This window comes from Hemiscyllium ocellatum, chromosome 39 (genome assembly GCF_020745735.1).
Source record: "Hemiscyllium ocellatum isolate sHemOce1 chromosome 39, sHemOce1.pat.X.cur, whole genome shotgun sequence".
NCBI classification, from domain to species: Eukaryota; Metazoa; Chordata; class Chondrichthyes; order Orectolobiformes; family Hemiscylliidae; genus Hemiscyllium; species Hemiscyllium ocellatum.
The window spans coordinates 35,700,945-35,724,198 of record NC_083439.1 but is presented as its reverse complement, the minus strand read 5'-3'; the positions used below and the strand labels follow the sequence as shown (position 1 = coordinate 35,724,198).

General features: G+C 45.1%; 1 protein-coding gene across 5 annotated transcripts in view; it reads left to right on the top strand.

Moving 5' to 3' along the window:
* cfap161 (cilia and flagella associated protein 161) overlaps nt 1-23,254 on the top strand; it is a 121,559-nt gene that overhangs the window by 14,384 nt on the left and 83,921 nt on the right. For 2 of the 5 annotated variants that reach the window (XM_060853083.1, XM_060853082.1), the window contains one exon: nt 9,139-9,237. The exons of the other annotated variants lie outside the window; for them this stretch is intronic. The gene's annotated coding sequence lies outside the window, so the exon portion shown is untranslated. The remainder of the gene's footprint in view (nt 1-9,138; nt 9,238-23,254) is intronic. 5 annotated transcript variants of the gene reach the window in all.

Below are 23,254 nucleotides of genomic sequence, written 5' to 3'. Positions count from 1 at the left end.
CCAGAATGAAATCAGTCCTGACCGACCAGACAATAACATTATGATCATTCACTGAAACATAATCACACAAGGCCACAGAATTTCTTTCACAACAGAACTGTCTGTGTGGAGTTTGCACATTCTCCCCGTGTTTGCGTGAGCTTATTCCGGTTTCCGGTCTAAAAATGTGCAGGTTAGCTGAATTGGCCATGCTAAGTTGCCCGTAGTGTTGAGTGAAGGAGTAAATGTAGGGGAATGGGTCTGGGTAGTTTGCTCTTCGGAGGGTCGGTATGGACTTGTTGGGCCGAAGGACCTGTTTCCATACTGTAAGTAATCTAATCTAAACTAAAAAGGCATTTATTGCATAAAACATAAAAAAAACTTGTTTTTATTCAATTATGGGATGTGGGCATCACTGGCTAGACAGCATTTAAGCTGTCCATCCCTAGTTGCCCTTGCTTTCTTGAACTGCTGCAGTCCATGTGCTGCAGGTTGACTCACAATGTCATTAGGGATGGAATTTCAAGATTTGGACCCAGCGACAGTAAAGGAACAGTGATGTATTTCGAAGTCAGGATAGTCAGGAGGGGAATTTGAAAGCGGTGGTGTCCCCATCTATGTGCTGTCCTTGTCCTTCTAAATGGAAGTGGTTGAGGGTTTGGAAGTTGCTGTCTGGGGGTATTTGGTGAAGTTCATGTTGTAGATAGTACACATGCTGCTACTGCACATTGGTGGTGGAGGGAGCAGACTTTTATGGAGTTGGCTGCTTTGTCTTGGATGGTGTCAAGCCCCTTGAATGTTCCATCACACTCCTGACTTGTGCCTTGTAGGTGGTGGACAGGCTTTGAGGAGTCAGGAAATGATTTGCCTGCCGCAGTATTCCTTGCCTCTGGACTGTTCTTGTAGTGACTGTGTTTATGTGGTGAGCCCAGTTGAGTTTGCGGTCCTTGGTAAATCCCAGGATGTTGATAGTGGGTGACTCAGTGATGGTAACACCACTGAATGCCAAGGAGAGGTGGTTAGATTGTCTCTTATTGGTCATGGTCATAGCCTTACATTTAAATGTTACTTGCCACCTGTCAGCTGTTTGGTATGCAAATAGTCCTGTTTGGCAGCTTCACCAGGTTGATGCCTCATCTTCAGGTATGCCTGGTGCTGCTCCTGGCATGTCCCAGGGTTGATCCAGGGTCGGATGGTAATGGGTGAGTGAGGGATATGATGGGCCATAAGGTTACAGATTGTGCTGGAGGACAGTTCTGCTGCTATTGATGGCCCACACTGCCTCCTGGATGCCCAGTCCTGAGCTGCTAGATCTGTTTGAGTTCAGTCTCATTTAGCATGGTGATAACGCCACACAACACGATGGAGGGTATTCTCAATGTGAAGGCGGGACTGTTGAGTGGTCACTCTTACCGATACTGTCATGGACAGATGTACCTACAGCTGGCAGATTGGTAAAGATGAAGTCAAGTATCATTTTCCTTCTTGTTGGTTCCCTCACCACCTGCCACAGACCTAGTCTAGCAGCTGAGTCCTTTAGGACCTGAGCAGCTCGATCAGTAGTACTGCTGTCAAGCCTTTGTTGGTGGTGAATGTTAAAATCCCCTACCCTTGTGCCCTTGACATCCTCAGTGCTTCCTCCAATTGTTGTTCAACATGGAACAATACCAATTCATCAGTCGAGCGAAGACAGTACGTGGTAATCAGCAGGAGGTTTCCTTGCCCATGTTTAACCTGAAGCCTTGAGACTTCATGGGATACAGAGTCAATGTTGAGGACTCCCAGGGCAACTCTCTCCTGACTGCATACCACTGCACTGCCACCTCTACTGGGTTTGTCTTGATGGTGGGACAGCACATATCCAGGGATGTTGAAGGTGGTGTCTGAGACATTATTAGTAAGGTATGATGCTGTGACTATGATTATGTCAGGCTGTTGATTGACTAGTCTGTGAGACAGCTCTTCCAATTTTGGCTCTAGCCCCCAGATGTTAGTGAGTGGAATTGACAGGGCAGTTCTGTTGTTGGCTTTTCCAGTCTGTAGGTGATCTGTCCCATTTCATTTCTTTTAGACTTTGTAGCAATTGGTGAAACTGAATGACTTGCTCGGCCTAGTGAATTCAACTTTCACCTTCTGCTGGGGTGGTATTCAAACCTGGGTCCCCAAAACATCACCTGGGCTTCTGTGTTAACAGTCCAGCAATAATAGGGGCTGCTACCTGGTTACAACGACAAGGCAGGAGAGTGGGTTTGAGAAACATTTCAGCCAAGATCAAATCACGGGACAGAGTCAGTGGGTTGAATGGTCTCATTCTGCTCTTACACCTTATGGTCTTATCTTCCTGGGTAGATTTAACAGATCTCAGTGTAAAAAGGAGCAGAGTTCTAGTTAACCAATGTCCTAGTTAACCAACACCACTTCAACAATTTATCTGGCCAGGGTTGGATTTCTGTCTGTGGGATCTTCCTGTGTGCACAAGGACTGCCTCATTTCCTACATCTCAACAGTCACTAACCTTCAAAAGTATTTCATTGGAGCTGCATTACTTTGGGCCATCATTACACTGAGAACAAAACTGTACAAATGTAAACAATCCCTTTATCTATCGAGAAGCTGGGGTTGTTCCCCTTAGAATGGAGAAAGTGAGGGCAGGTTTATTAGAGAGGATTTGACAGAGTAACTAAGGGGAAACTGTTTCTCTGGCAGAATGGCTAGTGATTATAATTCACAGATTTGGATCATTGATAAAAGAAAGAGAAGTGAGTGAGGAGAAAATGTTTTAGGGTAAGTTGTTATGGTGTGGAATGCACTGCCTGAAAGGCTGTAGGCCAGATTAGAGTAAATTGGTTGAATATTTGAAAACTGAAAAGTTTCAGTGTTTTGGAGAGATCAGAGGAATACGATAATTGGAACACTTTCACTTACAAAGACCCAGCACAGGCAGAATAGACCAAACAGCTGTTTTCTGTAATGTATAATCCTGAAACTAGTTCGTATGAACAGCACCTCAAGCAAATTGCAGTACAGGAAGACACTGCTCTGAACAACACTCCGGTAACTGAGTTTCCCTCTTAGATCGTAGAAGATCGTGTCAAAGACCAGATACTGGATATAAACAGTATATTTAGAGGCACAAAAATACTATTGATATTGAAATTGCAAAAACCCTGTTGTTTTGAAATTGTACTCATCTATAATAGACAACAACTTGTATTTATTTAGCTCCTTTCATCAGATTGGTTTAAATGCATGGCTGCTAATGTTTGGAAGGATGATAGTTATAAAATCATGGCCTTGTTTGAACTGGACCCATGGCCAGCCATAAGTAATGGGCAATCTTGACTTTTACTCTTGTGCTTCATTACTGCCTCAGACTGCAACATCTGAACGGCTGACTCTGACTCTGCGCTGCCATTTGATCGGGCCTGATATTTTTCTCAACCTCATTCTGCTGCCTTCTCCCTGTAACCAGGAGAGGTGACGGCCCCATGGTATTATCACTGGACTGTTAATCCAGTGACCCAGGGAATGGTCTGGGCATCCAAGTTTAAATCCTGTCACAGCAGATGTTGGAACTTGTATTCTATTAAGTCTGGAATTACGAGAACAGAAGAACTGGTACTGGATGCTTTAGTTTAATTCTGCATAATTCCCTCCTTTGCAGAATAGGTTTTGGGTCTCACTTATCCACAGTCTCTCTTGGTGGGTTTCAAATAACACTGTACATGGTTTTTTGATAAGAATCTGTCCAGCAGTAATTTCTTGAAACCTATTAAGATTCATTGTTCCACCAGCAATTTTGGTCATCTCTATCCCATTTACTAAGTACATGCCTCCTGGCATTTCCTCTTTTCATTTCTTACCCTTCAATGATCCTTTAGGCTTAAATGCTCTAACCATGACAGAAAAGCCCACTTGGAGTCAATTTATTGAAACCTTTCATAATTTAAATACATTTACCAAATCACCCCTTAGAACTAACGAGAACAATCTCAGTTTTTCATAAGTTTAACTTTATTCACCAGACAGAATCTGAGTCAATCTGTGCTGTATCCTCCCTACAATGTAGAAGCCTAATGCTTTAGATCATCCCTCAGTGTTAGCCCCTGCTTGATGTGGTATCTGGGATCTGGCAATTGTTTCTTTAAATTTAGACACTGTTGTTAACTCCAATCTGTTACGTCTTTCCAATCTCTCAAAGATCCATTGGTGGGCTTTTTACGTTCAGCAGGTCATTGATACCTGATGTAATTATACCCTAACAAAAAGGTGCTGGAAAAGCTCAACAAGTCTTAAGTTATACTTAAGTTAGTTCTCCTAATTTGAGAGGGAGATGATTAGATTACAGCCGCAATATGACCTCCCAACTCCTGTACTCAATACTCTGACCAATAATGGAAAGCATACCAAATGCCGCCTTCACTATCCTATCAACCTGTGACTCCACTTTCAAGGAGCTATGAACCTGCACTCCAAGGTCTCTTTGTTCAGCACCTCACCTGTGACTATTGATGATACAAATATCTCAATAAGAGGCACAGTAATCACTTCCCTAGCTTCCCACAGAGTTCTAGGGTAACCCTGATCAGGTCCTGGGTATTTATCCACTTTTATGTGTTTCAAGACATCCAGCACTTCCTCCTCTCATTTACTAGCATTATTTAAACTAGGTTTTCAGCTAGATTGGCAGAGGAATGGGAACCTGAGCTACAGATCAGCTGGTGGAATAGGTAGTGAACAGCCAGCTACAGCGTGCAGAGAGTCTGAGAGGAGGAATAGGCACTTGATAGGGCAAAGGTGCAGCCAGTGTGATGGGCTGAAGTATGTCAATTTTAATGCAAGAAGTATCAGGAATAAGGGTGATGAATGTACAGCATGGATCAGTATGATGTTGTGGCCATTACAGAAACTTGGATATCACAGGGGCAGCCATGGTTGTTGGATGTTCCAGGGTTTAGATGTTTCAAAAGGAATGGTGGGAAGGTAAAAGAGGTGGGGAGTGGCATTGCTAATCAGGGATAGAATCACGCTGCAGAAAGAGGGGTTGTCAAGGAGGGTTTCTGTACAGTGTCAGTGTGGATGGAAGTCAGAAACAGGAAAGGAGCCCCTCCCCCTCCCCCCACCCAAGTAGCAGCAGAGACACAGAGGAGCAGAATGGGAGGCAGACTTTGGAAATGAGCAGAAGTAAATGTGTTGTCATGAGTGACTTTAACTTTCCTAATATTGATTGGAGCCTGCTTAGTTCAAATAGTCTGGGTGGAGCAGTTTTTGTCAGGTGTGTCCAGGAAGGATTCCTGACTCTATATGTAGATAGGCCGACTAGAGAGGAGGCCATATTGGATTTGGTGCTTGGCTACGAACCAGACCAGTTGTCAGATATCTCGTTGGGAGAGCATACTGAGTCATGGAGAGGGATAGGAGCAGATGGTATGGGAAAGAATTTAATTGGGGAAGGGGGAGTTACAATGCTATATAGCAGGAACCAGGGCAACGAAATTGGGAACAGATGTTCTCAGGAAAATGCACGACAGAAATGTGGAAGCTGTTTAGGGAGCACTTGCTGCAAGTGCTGGACAGGTTTGTCCCGCTGAGGTAAGGAAGGAATGGTCGGGTGAAGGAACCTCGGGTGATAAGAGATGTGGAACATCTAGTCAAGAGAACGAAGGAAGCTTACTTAAGGTTGAGGAGGCAAGGATCAGACAGGGCTGTAGAGGATTACAAGGTAACCAGGAAGGAACTGCAGAATGGACGTGGGAGAGCTAAAAGGCGGCATGGAAAAGCCTTGTTGGGTAGGATTAAGGAAAACCCCAAGGTCTTCTACACTTCTGTGAGGAACAAGAGGATGGCCAGAGTGAGGGTAGGGCCAATCAGGGATAGAGGAAGGAACTTAATGCCTGGAGACGGAGGGGGTAGGGAGGTCCTTGATGAATACTTTGCTTCAGTATTCACTAGTGAGAGAGACCTTGACGTTTCTGAGGATGGCATGAAACAGACTGATATGCTTGAACAGGTTAAGATGGAAAATGTGCTCAAACTTTGGAAAAACATAAGGATAGACAACTGGGCCAGATGGGATATACCCTGTGTTACTACAGGAAGTGAGGGAAGAGATTGCTGCACCTTTGGTAATGATCTTTGCATCCTCACTGTCCATTGGAGTAGTGCCAGATGATTGGAGGGTGGCAAATGTTATTCCCTTGTTCAAGAAAGGGAATAGGGATAATCCTGGGAATTACAGACCAGTCAGTCTGACATCAGTAGTGGGCAAAATATTGGAGAGGATATTAGAAAACTACAGTTTGATTAGAGGTAGTGTGGCTTTGTGAGAGGCAGGTTGTGCCTCACAAACCTTATGGAATTCTTTGAGCATGTGACAAAACACATTGATGAAGGTAGAGCAGTGGGTGTGGTGTACATAAATTTTAGCAAGGCTTTTGATAAGGTTCTGCATGGTAGGCTCATTCTGAAAGTAAGGAGGCATGGGATATAGGGGACCCTGTCTGTCTGGATACAGAATTGGTTGGCCCTTAGAAGACAAAGGGTGGTGGTAGATGTAAAGTATTCAGCCTGGCACTCGGTGACCAGTGATGTTCCACAGGGATCGGTTCTGGGACCTCTGCTTTTTGTGCTTTTTATAAATAACTTGGATGAGGAAGTGGAAGTTGATGTAAGTTTGCCGATGACGTGAAGGTTGTTGGAGTTGTGGATAGTATGGAGGGCTGTTGTAGGTTGCAACGGGATATTGATAGGATGCAGAGCTGGGCTGAGAAGTGGCAGATCGAGATAGTGTGAAGAGATTCATTTTGGAAGGTCGAATTTGAATGCAGATTACAGCGTTAAAAGCAGATTAGTCAGTCTTACGTCAGTGGTGGGCAAAGTATTGGAGAGGATTCTGAGAGACAGGATTTATGATTACTTGGAAAACTATAGTTTGATTAGAGATGGTCAGTGTGGCTTTGTGAGGGGCAGGTCGTGGAGGAACAGTCAGATCTTGGGGACCATGTGCATAGATCCCTCAAAGTTGCCACACAGATTGATAAGGTTGTTAAGAAAGTGCGTGGTGTATTGGCTTTAATTATCAGGGGTATTGTGTTTAAGAGCTGTGAGGTTATGCTGCAGCTTTATAGCATCCTGGTTAGACCGCACTTGGAGTATTGTGTTCAGTTCTGATTGCCTCATTATAGGAAGGATGTGGAAGTTTTACAGAGGGTGCAGAGGAGATTTACCCAGATGCTGCCTGGACTGGAGGGTATGTCTTATGAAGAAAGGTTGAGGGAACTAGAGCTTTTCTCATTCAAGTGAAAAGGGATGAGAGGTGACTTGATAGAGGGGTACAAGACGAAGGGCTTTTGCCTGAAATGTCGATTTTCCTGCTTCTCGGATGCTGCCTGACCTGCTGTGCTTTTCCACACCACTCTAATCTTGACTTTAATCTCCAGCATCTGCAGTCCTCACTTTTACCTGCAGAGGTGTACAAGAAGATGAGAGGCATAGATAGAGGGGATAGTCAGAGACTTCCTCCCAGGGCAGAAGTGGCTATCACAAGGGGCACAATTTTAAGGTGATTGGAGGAAGGTTTAAACATAGTACATAGAACATTACAGCGCAGTACAGGCCCTTTGGCCCTCGATGTTGCGCCAATCTGTCATACCAATCTGAAGCCCATCTAACCTACACTATTCCATGTAAGTCCATATGCTTATCCAATGACGACTTAAATGTACTTAAAGTTGGCAAATCTACTACCATTGCAGGCAAAACATTCCGTAACCTTACTACTCTCTGAGTAAAGAAACTACCTCTGACATCTGTCCTATATCTATCATCCCTCAATTTAAAGCTATGCCCCTCATACTCGCCATCACCATACTTGGAAGAAGGCTCTCCCTGTCCACCCTATCTAACCCTCTGATTATCTTATATGTCTCTATTAAGTTACCTCTCAACCTTCTTCTCTCCAACAAAAACAACCTCAAGTCCCTCAGCCTTTCCTCGTAAGACCTTCCCTCCAAACCAGGTAACATCCTAGTAAACCTCCTCTGCACCCTTTCCAAAGCTTCCACATCCTTCTTATAATACGGTGACCAGAACTGTACACAATACTCCAAGTGCAGCCGCACCAGAGTTTTGTACAGCTGCAGCATAACCTCATGGTTCCAGAACTCAATCCCTCTAGTAATAAAAGCTAAAACACTGTATGTCTTCTTAACAACCCTGTCAACCTGGGTGACAACTTTCAAGGATCTCTGCACCTGGACACTGAGATCTCTCTGCTCATCTACACTACCAAGAATCTTACCATTAGCCCAGAACTTTGCTTTCCGGTTACTCTGACCAAAGTGAAGCTCCTCACACTTGCCCGCATTAAACTCCATTTGCCACCTCTCTGCCCAGCTCTACAGCTTATCTATGTCTCTCTGTAACCTACAACATCCTTTGTCATGATCCACAACTCCACCAACCTTTGTGTCATCTGCAGATTTACTAACCCACCCTTCAACGTCCTCATCCAGGTCGTTTATAAAAACGACGAACAGCAGTGGACCCAACACCGACCCTTGTGGTCAGATGTCAGAAGTAGGTTCTTTACACAGAGAGTGGTCCGTGCGTGGAATGCACTGCCAGCAGCAGTATCTCAGATACATTTGAGATATTTAAGCGACTCTTAGATAGGCACATGGATGATAGTAAAATATAGGGAATGTAGATTAGTTGATCTTAGAGGAGAATAAAAGGCCAGTACAACATCAAGGGCTGAAGGGTCTGTGCTGTACTGTTCTATGTCCTGTTGTTTGTTTTTGCTTTTAGAACGTTAGCAGAAATAGGTGCAGTGACGTCTGAAGGACCTGAAGTGTGCATTGTCACAACAAGTTTAACTATTCATCTCTCGCATGGCATCAAACCTTAACATCAGGCTGCAGTCAGGTCTGCAGGTACCAAGCAACACCAGCGATGGGCAGCACCTTCTGAGTGTGGCCAGAGCTCTGTAATGTTGGGGAGTGTGTACCCAGGGTCATTACCAACCTGTCAGCCATGCTCAGAGCCCTGATACTGCCAATGAACTAGAAGCATTATAACCAGCAGTTTCTTAGATTAAAGAGACAGTGGTATTGTTCAGATGAACCAGCAATGCCTTCTCTCTCTCCCTCTGTCCTTTAGGAATTGATTTCACACAGGAAGAATGCCCCAACTTGCCATCCTCACAGCCATGGTGTCGGCTGAAATGGATATCAGCAGAAGCTTTCCCTGCGCAAGCAGGTGAGTGCAGGAGAGATACCTGCAGGAGAGGAGACTCCTCCATAATGGGAAGGCTGGGTATTTTTTCTTCTCCGTTCTATATCTGGATAACTTGCTTCTTTTTTTCCATTGTTTTTCAGTGGTTATTATTACTGGGAGGAGATGGCCTAGTGGCATAGTGGCTCAGTGGTTAGCACTGCTGCTTCACAGCGCCAGGGACCCAGGTTTGATTCCAGCCTCAGGCAATTGTCTGTGTGGAGTTTGCACATTCTCTCCGTGTCTGTGTGGGTTTCCTCTGGGTGCTCCGGTTTCCTCCCATTATCCAAAGATGTGCAGGTTAGGTGAATTGGCCATGCTAAATTGCCCATGGTGCTAGGTGCATTAGTCAGTGGGAGATCGGTCTGGGTGGGTTACTCTTCGGAGGGTCAGTGTAGACTTGTTGGGCCGAAGGGCTTGTTTCCATACTGTAGGGAATCTAATCTAATCTGGTATTACCACTGGACCATTAATCAGCTGATGTTCTGGGGATCCCGGTTTAAATCCCACCAGAGCAGATTTGAATGGAATTGAAAAAAGTTCTGAGATTATCGATTGTTTGGAAAAACGTATCTGATTCATTAATGCCCTTTAGGGAGAAAAACTGCCATCCCTACATGTGACTCCAGACCCACAGCAATGTGGTCGACTCTTATCTGCCCTCTGGGCAATTAGGAATTGGCAATAAATGCTGGCCCAGCCAGTGACATTCACATTCTGTGAATTAATAAAAAACAAACCTTCATCCCCTTATTAACCAAGGACATATCCATCTCTGTCTTAAATACACTTAATGATTTGGCCTCCACGACTCTCTGCAACGATGGGTTCCAAAGATTAACCTTCCACTGGCTGAACAAATTCCTCCTCATCCCATTTCTGAAGGGTTGTCCCTACACTTGGAAACTGTGCCCTCTGATTCTAGTCTCTCCTACTGGTGGAAACACTTTCTCCATGATCACTCGATCCAGGCCTCTGACAGTTCTGTAAGTTTCAATGAGAGTCTGCCTCATCCTTTGAATTCCATCGAGTACCGACTCAGAGACCTCAACTGCTCCTTGTCTGATCAGCTCTTTGTCCCCAGGATCATTCTTATGAACCTCCTCAGGGCCCCCTCCAAGGTCACCGCATCTTTCTTAAATATAGGGCCTATAACATATTCCAAATGCAGTCTGACCAGAGCCTTATACAGTCTCAGTCTGGCATCCCTGCTCTTGCGTTCCAACCCTCTCAAAATGAAGGCTAATGTTGCATTTGCCTTCCTCAGTGCCCAACTGAATCTGCATGTTAACATTCAGAGAATCCTGAACTAGGACAAGCAAGTGCCTTTCTGCTTTAGATTTCCAAACCCTTTCCCTGTTTAGAAAATAATCTATGCGCCAGTTCAGAGGTGTGACAGCGGCTCAGTGGTTAGCCCCGGTACCTCGCAGTGCCAGTGACCTAGGGTTTGATTCCAGCCTCAGGCAACTGTTTGTGTGGAGTTTGCACATTCTCCCCGTGTCTGTCTGGGTTTCCTCCGACCGCTCTGGTTTCCTCCCACAGTCCAAAGAAATGCAGGTCAGGGTGGGTTGGCCCACGCTAAATTACCAAATGGATTCATGTTGATGTTCTAGGAAGCAAACCAATCACTCCAACTCGTCCATTCCATTCCCATAGCTCCGTAAGATTATTTCCCTCATGTACCCATCCAATCTCACTTTAAAATCATCAATCATCAATCATCTCTGCTTCCACAACTGTCTTATGCAGTGAGTTCTAGGTCGTTATCACTCACTGAAGAGTAAAACTCTCTCTCATCCTTTTGGAATAGCCTTTAATGTAGGGGATAGAAGTACTGACAGAGCCTCCACGAATGTAGAAACAAAATGTAACACCAGACCACCAAAGGAGATACTAAACAATCGAACAACAGCTTCATCAGAGAAACATAACTTAGTCTTATAGGAGGAAAGGAACTTAATCATATTCTGTGGGTCAGGAGTCACCTATAAGACCGAGTGGGTTTGGTACATTTTCTTTACTGAAATACACTAGTGAAAGAAATGAATTTTTTGACAACAATTGATCATTTAATTGATTACCATCATTGGGATGGGCTTCCTTCCAGGTTTATTAAGCCTCAGTGAGATTTGAACTCACTTTCTCCAGAGCATTCGCCTAGATGCTGGTATTCCTTATCTAGAAGCATTATTGCTCGAGAGTCTGTGAGGAAGGATACACAGTTGAAAAGGTAAAGTAGCAGTCAGTGCGTTGGGTTGAGGGGTGTCTATTTTAATACAAGAAGTATCAGGAATAAGGAGGATGAACTTAGAGCATGGATCAGTACTTGGAACTATGATGTTGTGGCCATTATGGAGATTTGGATATGACAGGGGCAAAGTTAAAAATCACACAACACCAGATTATAGTCCAACAGTTTTATTTAGAAGCACTAGTTTTCGGAGTGCTGCTCCTTTGTCAGGTAGCTAGTGGGACAGGATGATAAGACACAGAACTTATAGAACAAAATCATAGCTGAAATGATATATTAAACAAACCTAGATTGCTGTTAAGTCTTTCATCTTTTAGAATGGTGTTTCAGGTTTCGATTTATTAATATGTAAATCCTAAAACTTCTTTCAAGTCACAAGATAACTTGAAGTTTTATTAAAAAAAGAGACATCTCAGATCAGACAATGCATTAAAAGTATGAGGCGAGAGTCTCCCTGTATTCCAGTCTTGAGTCAGACTTGAGTCCTACAAAGTAGGAATTTGTAAAATGTCACATGGACTGACTGTCTGTACTGACTGCCTGCAGATTGTGTGCTTTTTGAGCAAAAATAAAATGCATCTGCAAATACAATTCTGCAAATGCAAATTCATCCCATAGACTTATATGTGTGTGTGCGTGCATGTGAGAGAGAAAGAGAGAGTGTGCGCGTGTGTGTGTGTATGTGAGAGAGAGAGTGTGAGAGTGTGGGAGGGAGTGCAAGTGTAAATGTGTGCGTACATGTGTGTACGTGTGTGTGCATGTGTGCATGCTTGGTAGAGTGTGTGACAGAGTATAAGTCTGTGAGAGGGTGTGGGTGTGAGAGAGACCATGTGTATGAGAAGGGGTTTGTGTTAGTGTGTGTGTAGGTATACTTATGTGTGAGTGTGTTGTGAGAGTGTATGGTGTAGTGGGGTCATCTGTAGTATGACATAAACCCTAGGTCCTGGTGGAGGCCATGCTCATGTGTTCCGAACTTGGCTAACAGCTTCTGCTCAGTCACTCTGAGTTGTTGCACATCCTGAAGTCCACCTCAGAGGGTGGTCACCCGAAGATCCGAGGCCGAATGTCCTGGACCACTGAAGTGTTCTCCGACTGGGATGGAACACTCCTTTGTCTTTGTCCACCCCGGTCTAACACCAGTACCTCCTCATCATCACAGCGACAGGAATCATTGTTGGATATTCCAGGGTTTTGATGTTTCAAAAGGAACAGAGAAGGAGGTCAAAATGGTGGGGGAGTGACATTGCGAATCAGGGATAGTATTACGGCTGCAGAAAGAGAGGTCATCGAGGAGGGTTTGCCTACAAAGTCAGTATGGGAGTAAGTCAGAAACAGGAAGGAGCAGTCATGTTATTAGGAGTTCTCCATAGACACCCCAACAGCAACAGAGATATGAAGGAGCAGATTGGGAGGCAGATTTTGGAAAGGTGCAGAAGCAACAGGTTGTTGTCATGGGTGACTTCAACATCACTAATATTGATTGGGACCACCTTAGTGCAAATAGTTTGGATGGAGCAGATTTTGTCAAGTGTGTGCAGGAAGAATCCCTGAGTCAATAGGAGTACGTTTAAGAGGGAAATCAGGAGGAAAAAAAGAGGACATGAGATAGCTTTGGCAAATAGAGCCTAACCCTAACCCTAACCCTGACCCTAATGCTAACCCTAACATTAACCCGAACCCTAATCCTAACCGTGGACTTAACCCTATCCTAAACTTAACCTGCGCCCAAATCCTAACCCTCACCCAAACACTAACCCTAGCCCAAGTCCTAAACCTAAACCTAACATTAAACATAACCCAAAACCTAACATTAATCCTAACCTTGAACCAAGCACAAACCCTAAACCTAACCCTAACCTGAGCCCTAACCCTAACCCAAGCCCGAACCCTAAACCTAACACTAACACTAGACGTAACCCTAAACCTAACCCGAACCCTAACCCTATCACCCTCACATTAACACTAGCCCAGACCAAATACTAGCCCTACCCTATCCCTCACCTTAACCCTACCCCTAACCCAAATCCAAACCCTATTCCTAGCCCTAACTCTCACTATAACCCTAGCCCTAACCCCAACCCCAACCCCAGCCCTAGCCCTAACCGAAGCTCTATTCATAGCCCTAACCCTGAATCTAGCCATAACCATTACCCTAACCCTAGCCCTAACCTTAATCCTAGCCCTAACCCTAACAATAAACTGAACCTTAACCCTAACACTCAGCGTCACCTTAGAACTAGATCTAGCCCTTACCCTAAACCTAACCCTAACCCTAAAATAAAACCTAAACCGAGCTCTAACCCTAAACTGAGACATAACCCTAACCCCTAACCTCATACCTAACCTGACCACTAACCGTAACCCTAAGCCTAATTCTAACCCTAAACCTAAACCTAACCACAATCCTAACCCTAAGCCTAACGCTAACCATAACCCTAGCTCTGATCCTAACCCTAACCCTAAACATAGTCCTAACCCTAACTCTATCCCTAACCCTAGCCCTAACCATAACTGACTCGCATACCTAACCCTTCCCTAACCCTAACCCTAACGCTATCGCAAGTACTGGTAAGTCTCTTCTGAAAACTCACCTGACCCTAACACTAACCCTAAACTTAACCTAGCCTGAAACCGAACCTTAACCCTAAAACTAAACTGAACCTTAACCCTAACCCTAACCTTACCCCTAACCCTAACCCTCACCCTAACCCTAGCCCTAACTGGAATCTAAGCCCTAGCGCTAACCCTAGCCCTATGCCTAGCCCTAACCCAAGCCCTAACCCTAATTCTAGCCCTAACTTTAAACCTAACCCTAGCCCAACCATAAAACAAACCCTAAACTAAACACTCACCGTAAACCTAGAACTAGATTTAGCCCTAAACCTAAACCTAGCCCTAAACCTAACCCCAATCCTAACCCAAACCATAACTCTAAACGCAGCCCTAGCCCTCAACCTAACCCTAACACTAACACTTAGGGGCGGCACGGTGGCACAGTGGTTAGCACTGCTGCCTCACAGCGTGACCTGGGTTCAATTTCTGACTCAGGCGACTGACTGTGTGGAGTTTGCACGTTCTCCCCGTGTCTGCGTGGGTTTCCTCCGGGTGCTCCGGTTTCCTCCCACAGTCACAAAGATGTGCGGGTCAGGTGAATTGGCCATGCTGAATTGCCTGTAGTGTTAGGTTAGGGGTATGGGTGGGTTGCGCTTCGGCGGGTCAGTGTAGACTTGTTGGGCCGAAGGGTCTGTTTCCACACTGTTAGTAATCTAATCTAATCTAATCTAATCACTAACCCTAACCCAAACCATAACCCTAACCTTAGCCCTAACCCTAACCTGAAACTTAAACAGAGCCCTAACCCTAACCCTAACCCTAACCCTAACCCTAACCTGAAACAGAGCCCTAAACCTAACCCCTAACCCCATCTATAATGCAAATCCTAACTGTAACCCAAACCCTAATTATAAACCTAGCCATAACCCAAACCCTACGCCTAACGCTAACTCCAACCCTAGCCCTAATCCTAGCCATATCCCCAGCCCTAATCCTAAACCTAGCCCTGAACCTAACTCTAATCCATACTCTAACCCTAACCCAAATCATAACCCTAATCTTCGCCCTAACCTCAAACCTAGCCCTAACCCGAACACTAGCACTACCCAAGCCCAAACCCGAAACTGAAACCTAAACCGAGCCCTAACCCAAAACATAACCCTAACCCTAACCCCTGAACCCAATTCCTAACACTAACCCTAAAACTAAACCTAGCCCTATCCCAAACACTAACCCTAACACTATCGCAGGAACTGGTAAGACACTTCTGAAACTCAACTAACTCTATCACAAACCAGAATCTTAAGCCTAGCCTGAAACCGAACCATAACTCTAAACCTAAACTGAAACTTTAGCCAAGCCCTAATCCTAACCGTAATCCTAACCCTAACCCTAACCCTAATCCTAAACCCAGCCACAACCCGAACCCCAGACCTATCCCAAACCCTAACCCAAGCCCAGCCCAAACCCTAGCCCTAACCCTAACCCTAGCCCTAACCCTAACCCTAGACCTAACATTAACCATAATCCTAACCATAAACCTAATCCAAACCCTAGCCATAAATTTAACCCTAACCGAAACGCTAACTCTAACCCCAACCCTAACATTTACCCACACCCTAAACCTAACCCTAATCTTAACATTAGCCCTATCCCAAAATCTAACATTAACCCCAACCCTAACCCTAACCCTAACCGCAGCCCTCAACCAAACCCTAGACTTAACTTAAACCTAACCCAAACCTAGCCCTAACCCTAACGCTAGTACAAAACCTAACCCGAAACATATCAATAAGCCTAACCCTAAACCTAACCTTAACCCTAACCCTAACCTTAACCCTAACCCTAAACCTAACCTTAACCCTAACCCTAACCTTAACCCTAACCCTAAACCTAACCTTAGCCCTAACCCTTGCCCTTACCCTAAACCGAACCCAAAAACAAGTCCAAATCCTAACCCTAACAATAACCCCATCCCTAACCCTTACCCTAAACCTAATCTTAAACCTAATCCTAACCCTAAACTTAAACCTAGCTCTAACCCTTACCCTAACCCTAACCGTAACCCTGGCCATAGCCCTAGCCCTTACCATAACACTAACCCTCGCCCTAATCCTATATCCAATCCCAATCCCATCCCAAACCCTAACCCTAACTCTTGCCCTAACCCTAACACTAATCCTAACCCTAGCCCTAACCATAATCCTAGCGTTAAAGCTATTGCTTCCCTAACCCTAACCCTAAACCTAATCCCTAACCCTGACCTTAGCCCTAACCCTAGCCCTAACCCTAACCCGAACCCTAAACCGAGCCTAATCCCATCCCTAACCCTACCCTAACCCTAATCCTAAACCTAATCCTAATCCTAGTCCTAACCCTTACCTTAAACCTAACCCTAACCATAGCCCTGACCCTAACTGTAGCCCGAACCCTAACACTAACCATTGCCCTAACTCTATACCTATCCTTAACCCCATCCCTAATCCTAACCCTAACCCTAAACCTATCCTTCGCACTAACCCTAACACTAATCCTAACCCTGACCCTAACCGTAATCCTAACCGTAAAGCTTTTGCTTCCCTAACCCTAACTCTAAACCTAATCCTAACCCTAACTCTAATCCTAACCCTAATGCTAAACCGATTGCAGTTACTGGTAAGTCTCTTCTGAAAACCCGCATAACCCCAACACTAACCCTAACCTTAACCCTAGCCTGAAACCGAACCCTAACCCTAAACCTTAACCGAACCTTAACCCCGAGCCCTAACGCTAACCCTAACCCTACCCTAACCCCAACCCAAGCGTTGACCCAAACGCTTACCCCAAACCTAACCCTAACCCTAACTCTAGCCCAGCCCAAAAACTAGTCCAAACACTAATCCCAACACAAACCCTAACCCTCGCCCTAGCCCTAACCCTAACCCTAACTCAAAACTTAGTCCTAACCCTAACCCTGACCTTAGCCCGAACCCTAGCCCTAAACTTAAACCAAACCCTAAACTGAGCCCAAACCCTAACCCCATTCCTAACACCATCCCTAACCCTTATCTTAAACCTAATCCTAACCCTAAACCTAAACCAAGACCCAACCCTTACCCAAACCCTAACCATAACCCTGGCCCTAACCCTAGCCCTAACCCTTGCCCTAACCCTATACCTATCCCTAACCCCATCCCTAACCCTAACCCTAATCTTAAAACTAACCCTCGCACTAACCCTACAACTAATCCTAACGCTGACCCTAACCATAATCCTAACCTTAAAGCTTTTGATTCCCTAACCCTAACCCGAACCCTAACCCTAGCCCTAACACAAACACTAACCCTAACCCTAATCCTAACATTAACGCTAAACCGATTGCAGTTACTGGTAAGTCTCTTCTGAAAACCCGCATAACCCTAACACTAACCCTAACCTTAACCCTAGCCTGAAACCGAACCCTAACCAAACCTTAACCCGAGCCCTAACGCTAACCCTAACCCTAATGCTAACCCTAACCCTAACCCATACCCCAAACCTAACCCAAACCCTAACTCTAGCCCAGCCCAAAGCCTAGTCTAAACGCTAATCCCAACCCAAACTCTAACCCTAACCCTAAGCCGAATCCTAAACCTAACCCAACCCTAACCCTAACACGAACACTAAACCTAACATTAATCCAAGCCTTACAAAATAGCCCAAACACTAATCCTAACCCAAACCCTAATCCTAACCCTAACCCGAATCCTAGACCTAACCCTAAACCTAACCCTAATCCTAATACTAACCCTAACCCTAACATTAATCCAAGCCCTAAACCTAACCCAAATCTTAACCCTAACCCTAAGCTTAGCCCTAATGCTATCCCGAACCCGAAAATGAGCCCTAAGGCTAACCCATACCGTAACCATAACCCTAACCCTAACCCTAACCCTAACCCTAACCCTAACCCTAACCCTAACCTTAACACTAACCCGAAACCGAACATTAACCCAAGCACTAAAACTAACCCAAGCCCTAGCCCTAACCCTAACCCTAACCCTAACCCCAGCCCGACCACTAACCCTTGTCCGAACCCTAACACTACCCTAACCTTAGCTCCAATCCTAGCCCAAACCCTAACTCTAACCCTAACCTAACTCTAGCCCTATACCTAACCTTATCCTTAGCCTGAAACTGAACCCTAACCTAAATCTAAACCGAACATTACCCTAAGCCCTAACCCTAGACCTAACCCTAAACATAATCTAAACCCTAGATCTAACCCTAACCCTCACTCTAAACCTTAACCCTAACCCTAACCATAACCTGAGCCTGAAACTGAACCCTAACCCTAAACCTAAACTGAAACTTAAGCCTAACCCTAACCCCAACCCTAATGCTAACCCTATTCCTAACCCTAACCCGATCTCTAAACTGAGCCCTAATCCTAAACCTAACACTAGCACTAACCCTAACCCTAACCCTAGCCCTGCCCTAATTCTATACCTAACCCCAACCTGATCTCTAATCATAACCCTAACCCTTACACTAACCCTGACCCTGAACCCAATCCCTAACCATTACCCTAACCCTAATCCCAACCCTAAACCAAATCCTAGCCCAAACTCTAAACCTAACCCTATCCCTATCGAAACCCAAACCTTAACTCTAACCCTAACCCTCACCCTATCCTTAACCCTAACCCTAACCCTAATCCTAAACCTAACACTAGCACTAACCCTAACCCTAACCCTAGCCCTGCCCTAATTCTATACCTAACCCCAACCTGATCTCTAATCTTAACCCTAACCCTTACACTAACCCTGACCCTGAACCCAATCCCTAACCATTACCCTAACCCTAATCCCAACCCTAAACCAAATCCTAGCCCAAACTCTAAACCTAACCCTATCCCTAACCCTAACCCTATCGAAACCCTAACCTTAACTCTAACCCTAACCCTCACCCTCACCCTATCCTTAACCCTAACCCTAACCCTAACCCAAACCCTAATCCCAACCCAAGAACTAACCATAATCCTAACCTTAAACCTATCACTCCCAAACCCTAACCCTAGTCCGTAACCTAACCCTAACCCTATCGCAACCCTAACCTTAACCCTAACCCTAACCCTAACCCTATCCCTAACCCTAACCCTAGTCCGACCCCTAACCCTAACCCTAACCCTATCCCTAATCCTAACCTTAATCCCAACCCTCGTCCTAACCATAACCCTAACCTTAAACCTATCACTCCCAAACCCTAACCCTAGTCTGAACCCTAACCCTAACCCTAACTCTAAACCTAGCCCTAACCCTAACCCTAACCTAATCCTAGCCCTAAACCTAACCTTATCCTTAGCCAGAAACCGAACCCTAACCTAAACTTAAACCAAACATTACCCCAAGCCCTAACCCTAGCCCTAACCCTAAACATAATCTGAACCCTTGATCTAACCCTAACCCTCACTCTAAACCTTAACCCAAAACCTAACTTTAAACGGATCTTGAAACCGAACCCTAACCGTAAACCTAAACCGAAACTTAAGCCTGACCCTAACCATAGACCTATCACTAGCTCTAATCCTAACCCAAGCCCTAATGCTAACCCTGACCCTAATCCTAACACTAAACCGAGCCCTAACCCTAAACCTAAACCTAGCACGAGCACTAACCCTAACCGTAACCCTAACCCTGATCCTAAACCTAATATTAACCCTAATCCTAAACCAATCCCTAACCGTAACCTTAGCTCTAACCATAATCCTGGCCCTAACTCTAGCCCTAACCCTAACCGTAAACCCAACCTGAGCCCTCACCCAAATCCTAACGCTAACACTAACCCTATCACCTCCCTAACCCAAATCCTAACCCTAAACCTAACCATAGCCCAATCTCTGTTACTGGTAAGTCTCTTTTAAAAACTTGCATAAGCCTAACACTAACCCTAACCGTAACCCTAGCCTGAACCAAACCATAAACCTAAACCTTAACCGAACCTTGGTCCGAGCCCTAACAATAACCCTAGCCCTAACCCTAATCCCAACCCTAACCCAAGCGTTGACCCTAACCCTTACACCAAACCTAACCCTAACCCTAGCCCAGCCCAAAACCTAGCCCTAACCTTAAACCTAACCCTTACACAAATCCTAACCTAACCCTAGTGCAGCCCGAGCCCTAGCCCAAACCCTAGCCCTAACCCTAAACCTAACCCTAGCACGAGCACTAAACCTAACCCTAAACTTATCAATAAGCCAAACCTTAAACCTAACCTTAATCATAACCCTAGCACTAACCCTGATCTTAGCCCTAACCATAGCCCTAACCCTAAACTGAGCCCAAACCCTAACCCTAACCCCATCCCTAACCCTCATCCTAACCCTAAACCTAGTCCTAACCCTTACCCTAACCCTAACCCTAACCATAACCCTGGCCCTAACCCTAGCCCTAACCCAAACACTAATCCCAGCCCCAACTCTATACTTAACCCTAATCCCATCCCTAACCCTAACCCTAACACTAATCCTAACCTGAGCCCTAACCATAATCCTAACCTTAAACCTATTGCTTCCCTAACCCTAACCCTAACTCTAATCTTAACCCTAACCCTAAGCTTAGCACTAACCTTAGCCCTAACGCTAACACGAACCCGAAAATGAGCCCTAAGGCTAACCCATACTGTAACCCTAACCCTAACCCTAACCCTAGCACTAATCCTAAACCTACCCTAACCCCAGCCTGAACACTAACCCTAGTCCGAACCCTAACCTTTACCTAACTCTAAACCTAGCCCTAACCCTAACCCTAACCTAATTCTAGCCCCAAACCTAATCTTATCCTTAGCAAGAAACCGAACCCTAGTCTAAACTTAAACCAAACATTACCCCAAGCCCTAACCCTAGCCCTAACTCTAAACATAATCTGAACCCTTGATCTAACCCTAACCTTCACTCTAAACCTTAACCCAAAACCTAACTTTAACCCGATCTTGAAACCGAACCCTAACCGTAAACCTAAACCGAAACTTAAGCCTAACCCTAACCCTAACCCTAGACCTACCCCTAGCTTTAATCCTAACCCAAGCCCTAATGCTAACCCTAACCCTAATCCTAACTCTAAACCGAGCCCTAACCCTAAACCTAAACCTAGCACTAGCACTAACCCTAACCATAACCCTAATCCTGATCCTAAACCTAATATTAACCCTAATCCTAAACTAATCCCTAACCCTAACTCTATACATAACCCTAATCCCATCCCTAACCCTAACCCTAACACTAATCATAACCCGAGCCCTAACCATAATCCTAACCTTAAACCTATTGCTTCCCTAACCCTAACCCTAACTCTAATCTTAACCCTAACCCTAAGTTTAGCACTAACCTTAGCCCTAACGCTAACACGAACCCGAAAATGAGCCCTAAGGCTAACCCATACTGTAACCCTAACCCTAACCCTAACCCTAGCCCTAGCACTAATCCTAAACCTACCCTAACCCCAGCCTGAACACTAACCCTAGTCCGAACCCTAACCTTAACCCTAACTCTAAACCTAGCCCTAACCCTAACCCTAACCTAATACTAGCCCTAAACTTAATCTTATCCTTAACCTGAAACTGAACCATAACCTTAACCTAAACTGAACATTACCCCAAGCCCTAACCCTAAACATAATCTGAACCCTAGATCAAATCCTAATCCTCACTCTTAACCTTAACCTTAAACTAACCTTAACCCGATCCTGAAACCAAACCCTAATTGTAAACCTAAACCGAAACTTAAGCCTAACCTTGACCCTAACCCTAACCCGAGACCTATCCCTAGCTCTAACCCTAACCCTTGTCCTAACCCTAACCCTAACTCTAACACTAAACCGAGCCCTAACCCTAAGCCTCAACCAAACCCGAGCCCTAATCCTATACCTAAACCTATCCCTAACTCTAACCCTAACCCTAACCCTAACTCTAACCCTAACCCTAACCCTAACCCTAGCACTAACCCCAAATCAAAACCTAACACAAGCACTAAGCCTAACGGTAAACCTAGCCCTAACCCTAGCTCTAGCCCTATACCTAACACTAACCCTATCCCTAACCCCAACCCTAACCCTAACCCTAACCCTAACACTAACCCTATCCCTAACCCTAACCCTAACTCTAAACCAAATCCTAACCCAAACCGCAGCCCATCCCGAACCCGAGCCCAAACCCTAATCCTAACCCATACCCTAACCCTAACCCTATCCCTAACCCTAACTCTAAACTTAACATTAATCCAAGCCCTAACCTAACCATAACCTTAACACTAACGGTAACCCAAAACCTAACATTAAACTTAAGCCTAACCCCAACTCGAATCCTAACCCTAACCCTAGCCCTAATGCTAATTCTAACCCTAACCCTAACACTAAACTTAGCCTAACCCCAACACGAGCACTAACCCTAAACCTAACCTTAGCCCTAACCCTCGCCCTAACCCTAACCCTAACTATAAACCTATCCCTAAATCTAAACCTAAACCTAACACTAGCCCTATCTCTAACCCTAACCATAACCCTATCCGTAACTCGAACCTTAACCCTAACCCCAACTCTAACCCAGACCTTAGCCCTAACTCTAGCCCTAACCCGAAACCGAACCCTAAACTGAGCCCTAATCCTATTCCTAACCCCATCCCTAACCCTGATCCTAAACCTAATACTAACCCTAAAGCTAAACCAATCCCTAACCCTAACCCTAACTCTAACCATAACCCTAGCCCTAAACCTAACCCTAACCCTAACTCTAACCCTAAATCCGAGCCCTAACCCAAATCCTAACCCTAACCCTATGCCTCCCTAACCCAAATCCTAACCCTAACCATAACCCGATCGCAGTTACTGGTAAGTCTCTTCTGAAAATTCGCATAAGCCTAACCCTAACCCCAACCCTAACCCGAGCATTGATCCTAACCCTTACCTAAACCCTAACCTAAACCCAACCCTAACCCTAACCCTAACCCTAGCCCAGCCCAAGCCCTAGCCCAAACGTTAATCCTAACCCTAAATCTAACCCTAACCCTTAACGAACCCTAATCCTAAACCTAATGGTAACCCTAACCCTCATCCTTACCCTAATCCAAACACTAACCCTAGCCCTAGACTTACCCCTCGCCTTAACCCTAACATTAGCCATAATCCTAATCTCAACCGTAACCCTAACTCTAAACTAGCCTCACCCTAAACCTAACCCTAACACTAG